Source organism: Ambystoma mexicanum, chromosome 1q (genome assembly GCF_040938575.1).
Source record: "Ambystoma mexicanum isolate Mex_15411 chromosome 1q, UKY_AmexF1_1, whole genome shotgun sequence".
NCBI lineage: Eukaryota > Metazoa > Chordata > Amphibia > Caudata > Ambystomatidae > Ambystoma > Ambystoma mexicanum.
In genome coordinates, this window is record NC_090922.1 from 599325045 (window position 1) to 599338718 (window position 13674).

Here is a 13674-nt window from a genome sequence, read left to right on the forward strand (position 1 = left end):
TGCACCATACATAAAGCGTTTGCAAATGTAAAACATGATAAGTAATGCCGAAAAAAACGGTTTTATACATTAAGAAAAGTGACAAGATGCGGATGACGGGGGAGGGGAGGGCTGGAAGAGCTTGCAGGGAGTTTGTGCTGGGAAAAAAAGCCGAAAGGATGGCTTATTTAATGTATTACGGAAACAAAAAGGTTTTTTAGGCTGTCTTGAAAGGTAGAGAGCTTTCTGAGGTGAAGAGGCTGTTCTCTAGCAGCAATGTTTTGCTACCGATTGCTGCTTCTACTTGAGATTGCCTGTTTTCGGCAAAGCAAACTATGCTAGGCGAACGCGCCGGCAGGACAGCGATTGGCGGGCACCGGCTTTATTCGGGACGCCCACCGAGCCCCGGGTGAACTAAGAGGGGAGGGGCCTGGCTCGGTGGCCCTTGCCCTTGGGGAAGGGAGGAAGTGACATCACAGGTGGGCGACGGAAAAGGAAGCAGGGCTAGAGAACCACCTATAAAACGTGCAGGCGCAAAGCTTGCGCCCTCTTTGGTCCAGCTCCTTTGACAACTGGTCCTGCCTCCTTATTTCAGGGAAACCGCAAGTGGGTCTTGGGGAGGTGGTGGGGGTCCGCTATGACTGGTGGGCTGGATGAAGACTGAGTCTGTGGGGTCTGGGGCGCAAGTGTGGGCTGTTCCCGCCATGGTCATGCCACTTAGAGATGTGTGCCTTAGGAAGGCTGTTTTTGCATTTTTTCAAGTAGCCGGCAGATGTGACTTTTCTCTAGCCATTGTAGAGCTCTTTCCAGTCACAGCCCTCCAGTACCACCGCTGTACGCCGTTGTGGTGCTCACACTAGAAATGTATGAATGGATCTGTTTACAGGAAATCTTTTTGCAATTTAGCTCTCTTGGAGAGCAAGTGTACTGTGCCCTCTCCTACAGCTTCCAGCAAGAGATGGCATCAATGCTCTGTGGGCAAGGTTCTGCCATGACGCGTGGAGCAGGCATTGCCACTGTCACATCCTGCCATGCTGGCCCATTTAGGAGACAAACAAGACTGAATGTTTCCTGTCGGTCGCCTCAGCCCCCTGCGTGTAAAGCACAGCAGTTGTCCAGTTGATGGCTCTGCTGCCAGTCTGTTAATTCTTATAATAATTATTGGCTCAGTGGAATGTCAGTGTAGCTTTAAAACAGCCAAGGGCATGTGGCCCGGTTTTGCTTGCTCCCACTGTCACCACGGTAACAGCCCGACAGCCTGAGCCTATGTAGCCCTGCACACCTCTGACGCAGGGGTGATAGCTATTCACCCCCGACCCCTGGGCTCTGTCTGGGAGATTAACAGTTTTAATGTGTTTTTGCAGAGAGATCCGCCCCTTTTCTATTTCTATGGCAGCCTGAAGTAGAGGGTTGGCAGAGCGGCAGGGACTGACATGCCAAAAAATGCCAAAAAACATGGCGGCACCCTGGGAAGGGTGGGGCATTGGCAGTTCACACCAGCATTTCCAACCACGTGATTGGTTGAGCGATGTAAGGACTGCAGCGGGTGCTTTTTACTCCTTTCTAAATGAGTGGGGTAGTTCCTGGAGTAGTGATTTGCCATTGTTGAGGCTGGACCGGATCAGTATCTGGAAATCTGTGCCAAAATTCTTGCCGTAAGGGATTCAGATCCCGGAGGTGTAGCCGGAACCCTCTGTTTTTGGCATAATGGAAGGGTAGCCAGTGGGCTTTCAGCAAAGTGGTGACATGAACTCATTTGAATTCATCCAGTTTTCTGTAAACTGCTGTTATCAGTGCATAGTGCCAATATCTCGATTTTCGTTGATCAAGTAGGTAGACTTAAAACTCTTGAAGACGCAAAATGCGTCATGTAACCTGTGGCTCCTTTCACCCATCATCACCCCTAGGATCTCCATCTGAAGACTGAGGGTTTAGGTGATCTTTTAAGCCCTGGTGAACTGATTAAGGGGCTGGATCAGTATCAGATATGATGTTACGGTCTGTTAATCGTTCCCATACTGCGATAAATCACTTTAGTAGTAGTATTTGGCGCATTCTCCCCCCTTCAGATGTACCTAGACCTTAGTCTGTGGAAGAAAAAGGAACAGGGTAAAGATGAGGTGTAGAGCGGCAGTCTGCCTTGGAGCTCTGGACCAGGGAGTGAGCACACGAGAACGGATAACAAACCAAAACTTTTTAAATCAATAGTCATTCAGCATGTTTTTTTTTTTTTAAGAAGTATTTCTCATTTTTAAATGATCCAAGAAACTTCAAACATGTATTTTGGCAGATCACTTAAATCACATATCATCTGAAGATCAATCTACAAAGCACATTAAAAAAATATAGAGAAACCGACACATTTGGGCACAAATTACAACCCCAATATCTTTTCCATGCTCAAAGGTAAAGTACCTGCTCTAGAAGGTTACACAAAAGAGTGATGCCGGCATGGCATTGGCGCTGCCATGAGCAGAACACAAGATGTGTGTTCTTTGACGATCAGTGTAAAGCTAAGTTATGACACGTGTCTGCTAAAGGAGACAACAATGTGAAATGTGAAGTGTAAAAATAAATGAAAGACTGTATAGGTAGGGTGGCCAAACCCACAAAGGAGCAAGTAAGAAAGTAAACAACATGTACCCCTAAATTAATGTCAACAACACTTAGGAGTGGACTACACATGTCAGAAGTAAACAATAAAAAAACTAAATACAAACCATCAATGAGCCTATTAGATACATAAAGAACCATGTAAAACATCGTGAATGATACAAACGTGTGCTGTCACAGCACACTCCAAAAGTGACAAAGTGAGTAATGCAAAACAATGTACATTGAGTTCTTCATTCATAACACCAGGGGCAACTGAACTTAGTCTTTCAATCCAAAAGGCTTCTTGTCGAGAACATTTTCTTGAAAGGTCTCAAATCATTATAGGTTTTTTGACAATTTCTAAATCTGGAAACATATCGGTCAGATTTGGCTTTGAAATTAATTAAAATGTCTGGCGGCTACAGGTTGGGCATTCTCTGTTCTGATATTAGATGTATGCTTGTTCCAGGGTATATGGGCGTTACACACTGTTTGGCCAACATAGTATATGCATCAAGGGCATCTTATATTTTAAATGATCTTGCTATTGTCATAAGTTGCAAAACCTTAAAATGCATTTGTTCTCCAGTTGTGGGATGGTAAACTGCATCTGCTATAGAAATATCTGAACAATTACTGCAATTCAGACATGGAAAAGTACCTGCTTTAGGCGTACTTAAGGTGTGTTTGTCATGCTGTTCTGTGGTTTGTCTTTACCAATATGACAATCGAGTTCCTTGCACACTGGTACGTGAGGTTGGCAGTTTTTAATTTACCACCATGCTTCAAATTGTTCCATTTACCCTGAATAATCTGTTTTATTTGGGAGCTCTGAGCCGAAAATGTCATGGCACCAACCAAACTGGGTGATTCTTTTGGAAGAGCCGTTTGGAAATGAATGCATCTTGCTTGGCAATATGAATCTTATGATGAGCCTTGTTGAGAATTTCCAAAGATGTTCCCCGTGCTTGAGATCTTTGTGGCATCTATGGGCTCTGAGTTTGGTATTCACATGACTTACTAACAGCCATCCGAATTCCCCATTTAAAGACAAAAGTTCAGGCCACACATGTTTCAAGCAATGTGATAGGCAAATGTACTCCCAAAGCGCTGGTGGCTTGGGCACTTTAGCTGCGGAAGTTGAAAGGAGATTTGAACCGTGTTTCTGAAGAACCATTTTTGGAATCCACAATGAACAAAGTGAATTGGACAGACAAAACATTCTGAAATTGACACTTGAAGGTAATTCTTTATGAACTATCTACACGATTGAACTGAAAGACACGAGCAGATTTCCTGTAGCATGTTGTATTAGCCATGCCAACATGCCCATGCCACATGGGAGCAGATCTGTAATGAACATCTTTTATGTGACCATTCCAGAGTGGTCCTTCTTCCATATCGACTTCATAAAAACAAAACAAATCTCTGGACCGCAGCAGGCATTCGCCATGAGACAAACATCGGATCATATGTTTCACAAATAAGAGCACCGCTGCCTCATTGGCTATAAACCACAGTGTGGTCTCATGCAGTCATTTTCTCTGCTGAAAGCGTTAATAACTTTTCATCCAAAATGATGCGCTTCGTAGCGTGCTTGCAGACCCAAAGCAGCTTCAAAGACTGAGAGTAGCAAACTGACACGAATGACAAAGGCCTGAAACGTTATGCAGAGGTGTTCATTATTGCACATTTTGTAAAATTCGCAAAGGAGATAAAAAATGTTTATTTATTGAAAGCTCAAATAACACTGAAAATATACTCTTCTATGTCTCAGAGGCCTCTACACCGCAACAAAGAAGTGATTCAAAATTCCATACTAGGCAGAATGACTCCAACAAATGTTGATCCTACAAGACATATATATATTTCACAGGGTTGGCGACAGTGACCCTGAAGTTATGGTTAGGAGCACTCAGCATAGGAAGAGCCCTGAGCAGCTTATAATTTATAACATCACTTTTTTTATTCATTGATGACATCCGTAGTAGGAGGCCACGGCGCAACTGAAAGCGTGAGAGATGAAACGCTCAAATAAAAATACTATTGCACAATTAAGAAACCTAAGTAGCGGGTGTGAGGAATTCGACCATCTGCAGGGTGGGCGTGCGCTCGCCTGGCCTATTTTTTTAAATTGTAAATGAAATTGAATGATGGTAGATCAACCTCCTGAAAATGTGTGCGGCTAGACCGCGCACATTTTCCTTTGCTCACTGCACGACATACACATAGACCTGTGTACTCTGGGTGGACAGAGCCTACACGTGAAGTCCCCCTGTCATATTTAGCTGAATATGTATTTATTTATTTATTTTATCTGTAAAGCACCTAAACCATTGGGCATCAGGGCGCTGTTGCAGACCAGTTACATTATACAAAACTTAATTCGACACATAGTGACTCGACAGACAAAGGGATAGGAAACATTATGGGGAAAGGTTACATTAATGTTTCTATTGCAAAGGAGCTTGGGTGAATAGCCAAGTTTTTAGGGCTTTGCGGAAAAGTCCAATAAGAGTCCTCTGATCTGAGTTCTGGTGGCAGGGTGTTCCAGTGGTTGACCGCAACTGATGGGAAACGTATCCCTCCACCATTGGCTCTTTTCAATATGACAGCCAAGAGTGCAGCAAGATATCTCAGAAGGGGGAGGGCAACACCTTCGTCCTGCCATGGCCAGCCAAATTGACTACTAGCTGCAGAGGTGAACAAAGGGGACAGGAAACCCCAATAACCTTTGATATGTACTTTCTCAACCTGAAGCCAGATCCCACCCTTAGCATCAAAGGATAGTGAAATGTCATGTCCGGGAATGCGTGGATTACAGTAGTCAACCCCGCAGGGAAACCCCATTAAGAAGGTAGGAGTATGAGATTTGATGGAGAAAGAAAGTCTGGTATGGGAGCGACTTTAAGGGAGACTTGGCGCTTTAATAAGGAAGCACAAATAGCTTCATTAACTAGAGAGACCCTTTGATCCACAAAAGACAGGAACATGGGTGGGATTTACTATTACATGTTTTCACCCCTTTACCTTTTTTGTTGCAAAGCACCCTTGTTATTATCTCACACATACAGGAAATTGTTGGTGGGGATCCAGGATTGGTTCATTAAGGTAGGCTTAGCCTACACCAATCACTGTGGCCCATTTGGCTTTGAAAGTGGGCTGAGCCCCTCTTTTGGGCAGATCATCTGCAGACTTCACAAGGAGTAACAAGAAGAACTCAATATTGGACCCTGGCCGAAGGTACAGTCTGTCTTGCAGCTTCCATCAGTGAGAGAATGCCAGGCCGTCCAAAGAGGGAAGCGAGATCCTTCCCAAGGAAACATTTCCCAGGGAACAGAGGGAGATACTGAATCCAGAGGACCCTCCAGCGGGTCCAGAACCGGTACCCAGTCTGCACACAGCGTGCCCTGTTAGGCTCTGCAAGCAAGCTTTCTAGGTGGGAAGTGCCTGAGAGTCTCGGAACCAAACCTAGGACAAGGCTGTTGCCTGCAACACTGTCCTCAGCTTTGGGCAATTTGCCTTAAAGGCCAACACAAGCCCAGTGAATAATCTAGGAGGAGTCCATCGACAAGCATCAGCCAGCATCTGCCTTAAAGGACATTTTTTAGACAGTCGAGCCCCTCAAGCTGCAACTGACTACACCGCTGAGTGTTGTCACGCCACAGTCACTAACATCGTCCAAGATGCCTCGACCAGTGCTTCAGACCCGGCAACCTGCATTGAGACAACAATTCCTGAGCCCAAGCTGCCGTCTAAGCCAGCTGCAGCCATCTGTCCAGCCTTGTTCACCGAACTGCCTGCCACGTGATACCTGCAGTTGTCTCATGTTTTGAACTCTGTTGCAGGATCTGAAAAGCAGCCTGAAACTGACTTGACCCTGTCGAGCACCAAGAACATCTACACGCACAGGTTACATTGTTATTCTGTCCCCCTGGTCCTTCTCTGAAGGCCCATAGTGACATTTTACGACCCATTGCTCCCCTTGTGTTGAAACCAAGTATCCTTGAACCAATCAGATTAATTACTTTACAGACTTGCCTCCTGTCAGTATCCAGAGAGCATCCCTTTGCCTTCTTGAAACTGTCTGTCCTCTGCATTCCTTTACAGGGTGGGTTGTATTTTGTAGTGTGCTAAAACTGTCTGTTGTGATAATAATGAAGTAGATATTTGTATACAACCTTGACTGGACAGTCCATTTTATCAATGGGTATTAATTGTATTTTTACTGTGTTGCAACTAACCAATGATACACGACCTTACTGTCACACGGTAATTATATAGTCCTCCTTAGTATTTATATTGGCCTAAGCCCAATCGCTTTACACGGAAAACCGTGTTGTAAAGTTACGATTTTTGAGTTGGCTTCGCCTCCATTTTAAGATTCAGCCACCATTTAGATTTCTACTAGTGTGTTCTTCATTCTAAAATGGTGGACTATGTTTTCAGCTTGCAACCAAGCCTCCTGACATTTGAGTTCTGTTAATGTTTAGGCTCTCCGAGAGCCGACTGTTTAGACTAGGTAAAGAGACCTTGGGCTCCATATGAACTGTCATCTAAGTATTGTCTGCGCACACAAGCCTCATCCTTGTATAAACACTGGGACAATGAAGAGCATATTATTGTATACGTTGTATGTGAACTAGGCACAAACTCCAGATCACGAATTATTAACATTTAGAGAGGCTGGACAATATTACTCAGAAATGTATAAAAGCACAAATATTTAGACGTCCAGCACTCTCTCACCTCTCTCTGTCGGGCTGGTACACATTGCAGGGTATTTGGAGCCAGCTAGCTATCTGTTTCTTTGTAAAACTGTACAGTAATAAAAGATCTGTGCATCTTTTTAGCCCGTGATTGGTGAATTTCCTTTGTGGTACTCAGCCTCGATATTTCTTTGGTCTTACATTACAGAGATAAGCCTGCCATTCCATCCACGTTACCAAAACTGGACAAGGAGGTTTATAATTGGCTTGTCTTCATTTTACTTGATCACAACTTCAAAAGGCCTTCAATTCCAGACACAGGCCCTCATTACGACCCTGGCGGATTTCGCGGTGCTAAATGCACCGCGAAGCACGGCGGAAAGCCGTCGATAGCGCCATGGGGGTTGGCGGATTTACCACCCCATGCCGACCTTGGCGGAGCGGTAAATCCCCAATCCCCATTCTGCCCTTCCCCATTCCCATTCTTGCCCCATAGGGTATAATGGGAGTGGGGAAGGAGTTAATTACGCCACCGTAAAATACGGTGGCGTAATTAACAACGAGGTCCCGTAGCGCCATGGTTTTCTCCGCCTGGTAAAACCAGGCGGAAAACGGCGCCATGGCGCTACGGGAACTCGTAGTGGGGCGGACGGGTCCGCCGCGAATACCGCTGGCGGAAACCCACTCCGCCAGGGTCCTAATGAGGCCCACAGTAAGGCTTTCTAATATCAGAGTGGTTTCTGGTGTCATTAGTGAATAAGACATAGTTTGTGTCATTCACTGAATGGATATTTTTGGCCACTTCTCTTAAAAATTAGAAAGCTCAATTTTCCAACTTTTCAAGAAAAGGCACTGTCTTTGAGAACATGCTGCCTATCTTAACATGTAAAGGGAATTGCTGACCTTGCATATTTGGCAATCTTGAGAACTGGAAATAAATGCTGAAAAGAATTCTGACTCATCCCCCTATATAGATTTCATAACCCTATCACTATTCATCACCAAATGTGGCATGCTGATCTTTGCCTCACTGAAGTTATTGTAAGATAGTTTAAAATGGACTAGCCTACTTTTTCATACACCCCATGACCTCAACCTTTCCTTTGAATTCCTTGCAAATTGGAGATTCAGATAAGACTTCTGGAAGCCACACCACACCCTCTCTTCACTCCTTTGCCTCCTTCATGCCCCATTGCACTCATCCACCTCCCCGAGCCATCTCCCCTCACCCACCACTTAAATCATGTGATCCAGTGAGGATGTTTTGCACTGAATTAGGTGTGAAACATTATGTTTGGAATACATTACCTGGGCCAATGCAGGTTTCTTAACTTGAACTTTGTATAGCTTAAACGTTTTTATATATTATCTAAACAAAATGTGTACGTGTATGTTAAATTGTAAACATGACTACTTGAGAACTTTTAACATAAATGGCTGAATATATATGTACAAATATTACACACCAGTCATGATGATCGTGATGAAATTACTGTCATCCACTGATTGCTGGAGGGGTTGTGTGCAAAAGGATTGTTGGTAAAAAAGAAATATCGAGGCTGTGTACCACAAAAGGAAATACACCAAACACAAGCTTGTAAAGATTCACAGATCTTTATTCTATCACTGCGCAGTTTCAAATAAACAAAACAGATAGCTATCTGGCCCTCAGTACATCACAGCGAATACCAGCCTTTCAGTGTGAGTAGTGAGAGGTACTGGACATCTAAACAGTTGTGCATTTTATACATTTTCGGTAATAATGTCCAGCCACTCTGCAAGTTAATAATCCATGATCTAGAGTTCGTGCAGAGTTCACTTTTGCCTTGTAAGACAATATGCACATGGATCATCCTCGGTTTACATACAAACAAGTCACAATGGCAACAGTGTATTCTTGGATTTAACAATAAGCCTTAGCACATGTCCCTCACAATGCAGTTCAGCCAGTGTCCACGTTCGATATTTGCTTAACATTGTGTTCGATGTATGTCCGTGGATCAGACTTATTGGTGCAGACAATCCTTAGACTACAAATCAGGCATGGGACAAGGTCTCTTTACTCAGTCTAAACATTCGGCCAATGGACAGTTTAAACATTCACTATAGTGCAAGGTTTCAGGAAGGCTCGGTTACAAGCGGGAAACACTGTCCACCATTTTAGAACACAGAGTTACATTTGAATGGAAATCAAAATGCAGGATAGACCTAAAATGGCAGCAAAGTCATTCTAAAATCGGAACTTTGCAACGCGGTTTTCTTCACAGAGCGTCTGGGCTTAGGCCAATATATACAAAAAAAGAGGCACAATATGATTTCCCATTTAACAAACCCTCCTTTTGGTCTAAGCCAAGCACTAAACTACTTCTAGTCACTTTACGAGTTACTCCACGTCTCAATGTCCATATATCCTGAATCACTAACAGAGATATCGATCGCCATGAGGTAAGAAACTGAGATTTATTTCAACACAAATTTGTTGGTCATTTTCTCAGGGGCGCATACCTCGTGTCCTTATGTTCCCATAGCTTGTGCACAACATCCTCCTAACACCGAACATATGGCAGGAAGACACTGTATACAACAACAGAAAAACAACAGAATACCCAAAATGATCAGCGAGACTAAAAGTAGCTTCCATCCCCAAGGTTGCAACAAGTCCCAGAACCAAGCGCTAAGATCCCAGTTTCCCTCGGGAACATGCACTTCTGAACTAAGGACGTGCAGATTTTGTAGTGCCTTAAGGATGGTTGGGGAGGAATCTGGCACGAAAATACAACAAGCAGACCCCACTCATTTACATACCCCACCACGCTCAGCCAAGATGACGTTTAATGCTATCCGGTTCTGAAGTGCCACTAACCTTATCGCTTTTTGTTCTAAAGTCATGTTATAGAGTATGTCAGTGGTCCGGTTGATGGTCCTCTCCAGTACTCTTGCTAGTCTTCTGATATCCTCAGAGTTCAATATTTGCCCCCAAAATGGTACGTAGGATTTAGCTACATCACCCAGAACTTGTGCTGAAGTATCACCATTCTCGTCCCGCCTTGGACGAGCCTTTGAGATTTCTACAGTGCTTGCTATGAATACCCCGGGTAACAGAATCCCTAAATAACAGGTTCCCTGCCAATCCCTAGGTAACCATGGGAACGCTTCATTACCTCAAACAAAGTAGACAGGTTCGCCTACATACAAAGGTCTGTCCTCACTGGTCAAGTTTGCAACATTGGCGCAACCCTTGAAATCACCCATTGACTGAGTACCATTCCTCTGTATGCAGAAAGAAACTGAATCGGGGCTGTGGTTAACACTATAACAAGGTGGCGTGGCATCCTTATTGCCAATAGGAGCCATCTTGAAAGAGATCAAAGATTGAAAAGGACGAGACAGTCTATCAGAAGGCCTAATAGAAGCAAAATTAAGCTTGCTCCTATTCGCAAAGAGTGAGCATCCCAGGGGCGTTAGAACACTTTCCTCAAAATCATTCAAATTAGTCCCATCGAAATTCCCTGAGATGCTATCATTCTATCGGCCAAAGAATAGTGTCCTTAAAGATGCATAGCATGCAGTAGTCAAAGGTAAGGATGGCTATACCAGCCCAGCCCCTTATCCCTGTGTTGTGGTAAATGCGAGCAGACCCAATAATTAGATTTGTTAAAAATGGCATGTGTGGCATTCATGATGAGTAATAGAGTGTTGTTGTGGTAACTTTGTGCTGAGAGTCTCTACGACAGGGGTGCACAACTGATTTTGACAGAGGGCCGAAAGTACCCTACATGATGGCTATAGTGGGCTGAAAAGTAAATGTGGGTGGGGCGGTAGGCACGGTGGGGCACGGCGTGGCAGGAGGCTTTTTCAACCCCTAATTTTTATTAAACACTATGCCCCATAGCTCCCACCCCTCAAGCAAACACTATGCCCCATGGCCCTCACTCCCCAACTAAACACTATGCCCCATGGCCCTCACCCCTCATGCAAACACTACGCCCCAGGACACCCACCCCTCATGCAAACACTATGTCCCATGGCCCCCACTCCCCTACCAAACACTATGCCCCATGTCACCCACCCCTCATGCAAACACTATGCCCCATGACACCCACCCCTCAAGCAAACACTATGCCCCATAGCCCCCACTTCCCGACCAAACACTATGCCCCATGACACCCACCGCACATGCAAACACTATGCCCCAAGACACCCACCCCTCATGCAAACACTATGCCCCATGACACCCACCGCTCATGCAAACACTATGCCCCAAGACACCCACCGCTCATGCAAACACTATGCCCCAAGACACCCACCCCTCAAGCAAACACTATGCCCCATGCCACCAAGCATGCCCCATGCATACATACTCATACAGACCCCACCCAACCCCCCACCCCTGCATACAAACTAACAAGCATACACCATGCACCCATACAGACCCGAACCCCCCACCCCCAACTCAGCACACAAACTCACAAGCATACACCATGCACCCATACAGACCCAAACCCCCACCCCCAACTCAGCACACAAACCCACAAGCATACACCATGCACCCATACAGACCCAAACCCCCCACCCCCAACTCAGCACACAAACCCACAAGCATACACCATGCACCCATGCAGACCCGAACCCCCACCCCGAACTCAGCACACAAACCCATAAGCATACACCATGCACCCATACAGACCCGGAACCCCCCACCCCCAACTCAGCACACAAACCCACAAGCATACACCATGCACCCATACAGACCCGAACCCCCCCACCCCCATCTCAGCACACAAACTCACAAGCATACACCATGCACCCATACAGACCCCACCCCCAACTCACCATACAAACTCACATGCATACACCATGCATCCATACAGACCTGAATCCCCCACCCCCCAACTCACCAAACAAACTCACAAGCATGCATGCATACAGACCCGGACCCCCACCCCCACATCTCAACATACACTGAACGTGCACACAACAACAAACATTCAGCCAGACCCGACCCCTCCAACCCCCCCACCCCCCAGCATCTCAACATACACTTCACTTGCACACAAACACATTCAGGCAGACCCGACACACACCCCACCCCCACATCTCAACACACACTGCACTTGCACACCAACACATTCAAGCAAACCCGACACACACCCCACCCCCGCATCTCAACATACACTGAACTTGCACACAAACACATTCAGGCAGACCCGACCACCCCCCCACCCCCCTACGCATCTCAACACACAGTCCACTTGCACATGAACACATTCAGGCAGACCCGACACACACCCCACCCCCGCATCTCAACATACACTGAACTTGCACACAAACACATTCAGGCAGACCCGACCCCCACACCCCCTCCGCATCTTAACACACACTGCACTTGCACACAAATACATTCAAGCAGACCAGACACACACCCCAACCCCGCATCTCAACATACACTGAACTTGCACACAAGCACATTCAGGCAGACCCGACCCCCACACCTCCTTCGCATCTCAACACACACTGCACTTGCACACAAACACATTCAAGCAGACCCAACACACACCCCACCCCTGCATCTCAACATACACTGAACTTGCACACAAACACATTCAAGCAGACCCGACACACCCCCCACCCCCGCATCTCAACATACACTGAACTTGCACACAAACAGATTCAGGCAGACCCGACACACACACTCCCTCCGCATCTCAACACACACTGCACTTGCACACAAACACATTCAAGCAGACCCGACACACCCCCTCCCCCGGCATCTCAACATACACTGCAGACATACAAATACAAACACACCCATACACACCCGACACCCCCCCCCTCCGCACCTCAACATACATACAAAAACAAAAAACACAGTCAGGACGGACCCGAGACAGACACACACACACACACAAACATACAGCCCCCCACCATGTACTTATCCAGACGTGCTGGAACGCTGGCGAGGCTTCTGGCACTACGGCTGGTGTGGTCCAAGGCTGAAATGCCTTCCGGCATCAAGCCTTACTGGCCACGCCAGCCGTAGTGCTGCCACTCCATTGGTGCAGCACACATGCTCTACGTGGCTCGCAGGAGCTGCGTGGTTCGTGTGCACTGAACCAATGAGGGCCAGTGTTTTGTCCGGCCCGGAAGACAACAAAGACTTTCCTAATGGAGGGCGGCCGATGCTGCTTGCGGGCCGCCCTCCATTAGGAAAGTCTTTGTTGCTGGCGGGCCGGACAAAACGGCATGGCGGGCCGCAACTGGCCCGCGGGCCGTATGTTGTGCACCTATGCTCTAGGAGATAGAGTGTGCAGATGCATGAAGGATGTAGAAACAGTGGGTACATTTTCAGTGGGTAACCAGTTAACATGATCATAAGACAAGACAGCAATAC

General features: G+C 46.2%; 1 protein-coding gene across 4 annotated transcripts in view; it reads right to left on the reverse strand.

The window, feature by feature from the left end:
• The window catches only part of TNR (tenascin R), a 2098594-nt gene that overhangs the window by 717122 nt on the left and 1367798 nt on the right, over positions 1-13674 (reverse strand). The gene's annotated exons all lie outside the window — the stretch shown is intronic.